General features: G+C 41.5%; 1 protein-coding gene across 12 annotated transcripts in view; it reads left to right on the top strand.

The window, feature by feature from the left end:
- STARD13 (StAR related lipid transfer domain containing 13) overlaps window positions 1-6961 on the top strand; it is a 558426-nt gene that overhangs the window by 519718 nt on the left and 31747 nt on the right.

The following is a 6961-nucleotide window of genomic DNA, read 5'->3' as shown; positions in this document are numbered from 1 at the left end:
TGAATTTTCAAATAAATAATGCTGACATGTGGTCTCCACCTACTTATGAATCTCAGTAATGACCAGAATCCGGGGCCAGATTGAAGCAGCCACTCAGGAGACGCTGTATTGTGACACCCGTTTCTGTGATCTTCCTCTTACACAAGCCATAGGCTTTATTTAATCCTTTATGTTACTGTGAAAAAAAAAAAAAAATGAATAGGAGCTAAGACTAGGCCAGATGATCACAAATAGAAAAGGAAACTTGAGAATCGAGCACTCTGTGAAGAGCTTCAGCCAACTTCAGAATTTATTTATTTGGAAGAAAAATAAGACAGCAGCATTTCCTCTAGGTATGTCCCCATGTTAAGCCATCCAAGAAACAGAAATAGAATCCCCACCTCCAATCTGCAGAGTCCCAGACTTATTTAATTCTGCAGAAAGTCATCCCCAAGTAGCTAAACTGTCTGGAGTCACAGTCATTCTCCCTTGGGGCTGCCGGACCTATGAAAGGGTTGCAGGTGCTGGCTCAGCAGTTTGTGGGGTTAGCAAAAGCTGACACGGGGCTTCCTCCCCGCCAGGCACTATTCCTTGTCCTTAAGTCCGTGTCACAGATACAGAAACTGAAGGGCTTGGCGCTTGCCCAAAGCCACACAGAAGTAGCAGAGGCAGGACTTGAATCCAGGTAATCTGGCACCTGACTGCCCCTCCTCACCCTTCAGAGATATTCAGAGACAACCTGGAGCCTGGGTGAGCCTCTAGCCCTTGGCCTGAGACCTGCAAGGATCTCATGTTTCCTCAGCAATACATTCAGTTCACTGTGTGGATTGTTTTTATAAGAGGCATGGTTCTTGCCATCTGTACTAAAGTCCACAATTTATTTATTGTCTTCATGGCAATTGTGTTTAATCTTGTAGATTTTGGTGGGCTGACACAAGGAAGAAAGCGAAAAGTCCACAAGTAGGTGATGACGATGAAGGCTTTTTCATGCCTGGTTAGCCATACACCTTTCTCATACATGAAATGCCACTTCCAAAGCACCGGGAGAAAGGGCGTCACCCCTACCCTCCCACAATACAGTTTCTAACTGTTTTGCAGAAGAGAAAAGGGATCCTTTAAGGATTCAAGATGACCTTCCCTGCCTCTGTGAGAGTCAGGTGGAGGAGTATTCTCGACTTTAGCTGCACACCTCACTGGAAGACTAACAACCCAGCCCCAAGAGCATTTCAGGAGAAAGGACACCAGCACTTCTGCCGCCCGCGGCTCTGGCTCTCCACTCCCGCGGCATTCCCAGCGGCCCATTCCTGCTTCCAAACAGGCAGGCCCGGCCACGTAGCTCCAGTTAACATCTAAATTTCTATGTGACTATGGATGAGTTGCGTTTTGCAGCTGTGGATTCATGTGGGTTCCTGTTTCCAGTGTAAAGATATGGCCAAACTCCATCTTTTTAAAAAAGCCCTTTTTTCTGGAATGTCTGGTTGGCATCTGTCTCTGAGGAATATATAATTTCACTGAAGAATGTTCTCATTTTTAGAAAAAAACAAAAGCCAAACAGCGGAGACTCATCTAAATTAAAAACACCAAGGCACACACAAAGTAGCTTTTCTCAGGAAAATGTTTCTTCCCCATTATTACCTACAAAATTCGCGCTTGCTCCATGATGACATTGAAATCCCCTGATTAAAGTGTTTCTGTGATTCGGCTTCTATTCAAAGTAAAAGCCAGAGACTGAAGACTCCAATTAGGCTGTTTATTAAATGAGGAAAGAGAAGGACACGTATCCACATGGGACTCTTACCTTTCCTCTTACCTAGGAATATGTCTCAAGAGAGAAAGAGTAGGTTCCAGAGAAGGTTCTGGTTGAAGTTATAGTTTTAATAAGGCTCTCCGAAGTCATGACCAAAGGTGGAAAGCAACACAGAAAACATGACTAATTGCCACCTTGCAGCCAGCACCTCCTGGCCTGGATGCCATCGCCATTTCAGAGGCACTGCAGCTGTTGACAAGGGGCCCGGCCCCCACCCCCATATTTCCCGCTCCCTTGCACACCCCTGCATCTCCTACCAAATGAGACACCTCCTGGCAACTCCAAAGAGTAGTCAGATGAGAGAAAGTCCATCATTCACTTGGCTGGAGAGTATTAACAGCCTTGAATTGCAGATAATTCCATGCGAATGTCCTAAAACTGTAGGGTCTTTGAGTTGGAAGGATCTTTGGTCTTATTTTCTAACCTCCCACTCACTCACTGCGATTTGCTTCTTAGAGCATCCCTCTCCCTCACAATTTGCTGAGCCACTGTTTATTATAAGCTTCTCAACATGATGAGCTCTTCACATGGCAAGGCAATTTATTTTATTCTACAGACTAGAAAGGCCTTCCATATGATAAGCTAGGAGCTGATTCCTTCTAAACTGGCCCATCTGATCCTAGCCTTTTTCCCTGGTGAAGCACAGATATGGATTTCCTCATTCACTCAGTAGCCCTTTAGCTCTGACCTCCAGAACAGGAATCAGCACACTGCTGCTCCTGCTTTCATAAATAAAGTTTTATTGGATCAATAGCTATGCCCATCATTTCACAACAATGGCAGAGCTGAGTAAGTGAGAGAGAGAGACCTTATGGCCCATACGTATACCTAAAATATTTATGATATGGCCCTATGCAGAAAATGTTTTCAGACCCTTGCTCAATCTAGAACAGTTTCTCAACTGTCAGTGGTCAATGACTGGTTTTCTTATTTTATTTTTTCCAGTCTGCCACAGACCAAGATACTTTTGTAAAATTCAATACAAATGAATTATTAGAAATATCAGTTTTAACAAATTATAGAAAATACAGTCTTAATGTTTTATTGTTAGGCTCAACTGATACAAAGGTGCATACTGATAAATATAATCAAAACAAATATAACAAGAAATAATGATGCAGGATTTTTCTCAGCCCCACTTCGCCAGCCGGAAACTTCTGTGCCTGGCAGGGGCCTCTACTTCTTTGTTCCTGTCACCCCGCTCTGTGGCCTGTGGCTCCCTGGCTGACCCAGCCCTGCCACTGCTTCTTGGCACCAGCGACAGGAAGGCTACAGCTTACAGCCGCTTTCGACCCCACTTTCAGTGGGTCTCAGGTTCTTGTCCCACATCAAAGAAGAATGAGGTTATGCTGACAATTAAAGAGTGAGGAGGGTGGAGAAGAATTGTATTGAGCGACACAGCAGCTCTCAGTGGAGAGGGGATGCAAGAGTGGTCCCGAAGTCAGGTGGTTTTCTCCCCTAGTGTGGCTGGGTCTGGGCTTTTATAGGCTCAGAATGGGCGAGTGCCTGCTGATTGGTTTGTGAGTATGCAAAAAAGCTAAAAGAAAGACACCAATCAAAGGTGGGCATGACAGTGTAAAAAACCAATTCGGGAAAGGTAGGTATATGTAAAATAGATGAAGGGTGAGGATCAATCAGAGGAAAGCATGCCAAATGGGAAGAAAGGTTCTCAATCCAGTCTGTGGATTTGTAGCTTGACTTTCAGCATTCAAACTGTCTTTGACTTGAGGTCAAAGATGGGGTTTCACCAGGAAGCTGCCCCTATTTGCCTAGGCATTTGACTGCCTCCTGCTGCTATCAATAGAAAAGAATTACAAAAACTGCTCAGATTTTTATTGAAAGTGTGCGTATATGTGATTAATACAAAGAATCACAATTGCGCTTATACCATTTTTGTTGTTCATCTGTCATAACTGAACAAAAAGTTTACTTTAAAACAGAAATCCCTCAAATTAAATGCCTGTATGCACACTTTGAAGAAACACTTTGACTGCAAATGTATAAGATATATATAATTTTTTTTTTGAGGTAGAGTCTCACTCCGTCACCCAGGCTAGAGTGCAGTGGTGTGAACTCAGCTCACTGCAACCTCTGCCTCCAGGGTTCAAGTGATCTCCTGCATCAGCCTCCCTAGTAGCTGTTACTACAGGTATGCACCACCGTACCAGGCTAATTTCTGTATTTTTAGTAGTGACAGGTTTCACCATGTTGGTCAGGCTGGTCTCAAACTCCTGATCTCAGGTGATCCGCTCACCTCGTCCTTCCAAAGTGCTGGGATGACAGGCGTGAGCCACCGCGCCTGGCCATAAAATTTTTAATATGACAGCAAGTTTCTTCTTTGTTGTCTAAGTTAAGTGGGATTGATAAAAATGCTACTCATGGGTAATAATATATATCTAAAATTCTTTTGTTTGGGTACCAGTCATCGTAGGGAAACCAGTGAAGAAAGGTTTTTTTAAGGCAAGTTAAAAGTTTAGGGTATTCCTTTTCACTTACAACTTTAGGGTATTCTATTCAGCTTTCATTCAAAATGATGTAAGTGATGCTGTATTTCCAAAATTCATCTTCAGTTCTTCATCTCTAGCCAATTCTTATAAAGTTATAAATGTAAATTACCTGTGAAACAATGGATTCTGTATATTATACACTTTGGGTTATGGTAAGCACACTAACCTTGAATTGGCACTGTAAATTGGATCAACCACACACCAGTATCATGCAGCTGTCACTCATAGGACTCACCGTTTGAATTTTACTACACCCAAACTGGTCTCTACCCTGTTTACTAAGACAAATCCACTGATTGTTAGCTCAGATAGCACAGACTGTTCAAATAGTGGCAAATGGTTTTAATGCTTACTCTAAATTTCTGTGTCTACCTCATTAAAGACCAAGTTTGGGGACCGGCAGCCCCCTGACCACACTCTGAGTAGCACTGTCTAGAGTTCCTCATTTCTAAATCAAGCTATTAGTTCTTTCAATTGTCCAACCCAGGAGATTGTGGTTCTTAGATCCTTGGCCATTCTGATTACTCTTCTCTAGAAACATACCCCTTAAAATGTGGGGTGCTTAAAAAGAACCCATTGTTCCTGATATATGTGACCAGTGCAGAATGCAGTGGGCACTGACCTTTTGAAACTTGGGATCTGTGCTCTGATCATGCATCCTAGGGTTGGTGTCTTTGTTCAGTAGCCATATTACATGGTTAAGTCACATTAAGCTTACATCTGCCAGAGCTCTCAAGTCTATTAATAACAGGAAGGGCTGTTGAACTATGTTCTTTTTATCCTGCACATCCTGTAGTTGATTTTTGAAGTTAGAGTCATTTTATTTGACTTTTATGAAATTATATCTTATTAACAGGTCATCCTTCACTTGTTAAGCTCTATACACTTCTCAATACTGCTATTCTCTAACAATAATAACTAATTTCATCTATCACTTTAGGGTTTATATGGTGTTTTCACATATAGTCCCATTTGGTTCTGTTGACAAATCATGCTAGACGTGCATTATTATTGTTTTCATTTTATAACAGAAAACTGAGTCTCAAAGAACCCTTAGCAAATAGCCTTATACCATCTTTACAGTTTAACAACATGAGTTCCGGCCCATTCAAGTTACTCTTAAAATGGTCATAACCTTGAGACATGCTTCCTTCAGTTATTTACAGTCTTTTAGTCACACGCTGTGGAGGAGTTACTCAACCAGTTACTAACAAAACTCTCTGTAGCAAGCTCATCCAACCCATGGCTCGTGGGCTATTTGCGGCCCAGGACGGCTTTGGATGTGCCCCAACACAAATTCATAAACTTTCTTAAAACATTATGAGGTGTTTTTTTTGCCATTTGTTTAAGCTCATCAGCTATCATTAGTGTTAGTGTGTTTTATGTGTGGCCCAAGACAATTCTTCTTCCAATATGGCCCAAGGAAGCCAAAAGATTGGACACCCCTGTGTAGCATCTAGCTAGTGAGCCATATTGTCCACAACATGAGAACCTTTTTGTAGTTGTCTTGCTGAAATTCTGATGTTCCGTGTCCCTGGTATGTCCATGGTTTCTGAGACAGGAGAATTAAGTTAGTTTGATGTATCCTTTTCTTTACAAACACATCTGACTCCTAGAGATTTCCATTTTGTGTTTCTAAATAATCACAAGCTATTCATTGTTAACCTCAAAAAAATTATCGAACAGATGAAATCTGATAATCTCTTTTAAACAATCAGTACACTTCCATAAATACCATCGGAGAGTCTGAAATGTGCCTGATGCTCTGCTGGGTCCTGAGTGTGTAAAAAAAACCCTTAAACTCTACTGCAGTGTGTGTTTTTCATACTGCAGATCATGGCCCCTTGGGAGGTTGTCAAGTGAATTTGGTGGATCACAAACAACATTTAAAAAAATAAAACAGACTAAACTAGACTAAAAAGTATCCGAATACAAACAAACAAGGATAATTACTTAAGTATAACTTTTTTTGTGCTTTAATATAGTCTGTATGCGTGCCCTGAGTTGTGATGGGAAATACATTTTTTGTTGTGTGTCACTATCAAATAGTTTGAAATATCCATCATTAGTGGAAGACACAGACACAGCCATTTCAATACCCTTGGGGACATACCATGGTCATTGTGGGCACAGGGTGCTGAAGAAGAATGGTCGTTTTTTTCTTTGTCGCATTTTGTTTTCTATTGCTTTTGTTTTTGTTTGTTTGCTTTGGTTCAAACAACCTGAATGCTGCAAAATTTCCCTGAGCTGTTTTGCCTTTTTCCCAGGAGTTTGCCACTTTTTCACATGCCTTAGTTGGGCTGTAAATATTTTCCTTTTGGCCAAAGTGAGTATAATAAGCTCTTAGAGACCAGCAAACAGGGCCAGGCTTACCCTTCCCAGGCCACAGTGCCCAGCTTGGCATGTGTTCTTAACCTAAATAAAGGAGTCCCTATCCAACTAGTATGTGGTGTGCTGGCATCATAACCAGATTTGAGAGAGGTAGTTGGGGCCAACACTAAATGTTGTAGTTACTGTTTTAAAATATCTATATTTTCTTTAAAGTCATATCCTTTTTTTTTTTTTTTTTGTCTTCTAAAAAACTGTCTGCTAAAAGGGCTTTTTCTTTTCTTTTCTTTTCTTTTCTTTTTGAGATGGAGTCTTGCTCTGTCGCCCAGGCTGGAGTGCA

Source organism: Macaca mulatta, chromosome 17 (genome assembly GCF_049350105.2).
Source record: "Macaca mulatta isolate MMU2019108-1 chromosome 17, T2T-MMU8v2.0, whole genome shotgun sequence".
NCBI lineage: Eukaryota > Metazoa > Chordata > Mammalia > Primates > Cercopithecidae > Macaca > Macaca mulatta.
Note: the sequence above shows the minus strand (reverse complement) of the source record. Positions and strands in the feature narration are given on the sequence as shown.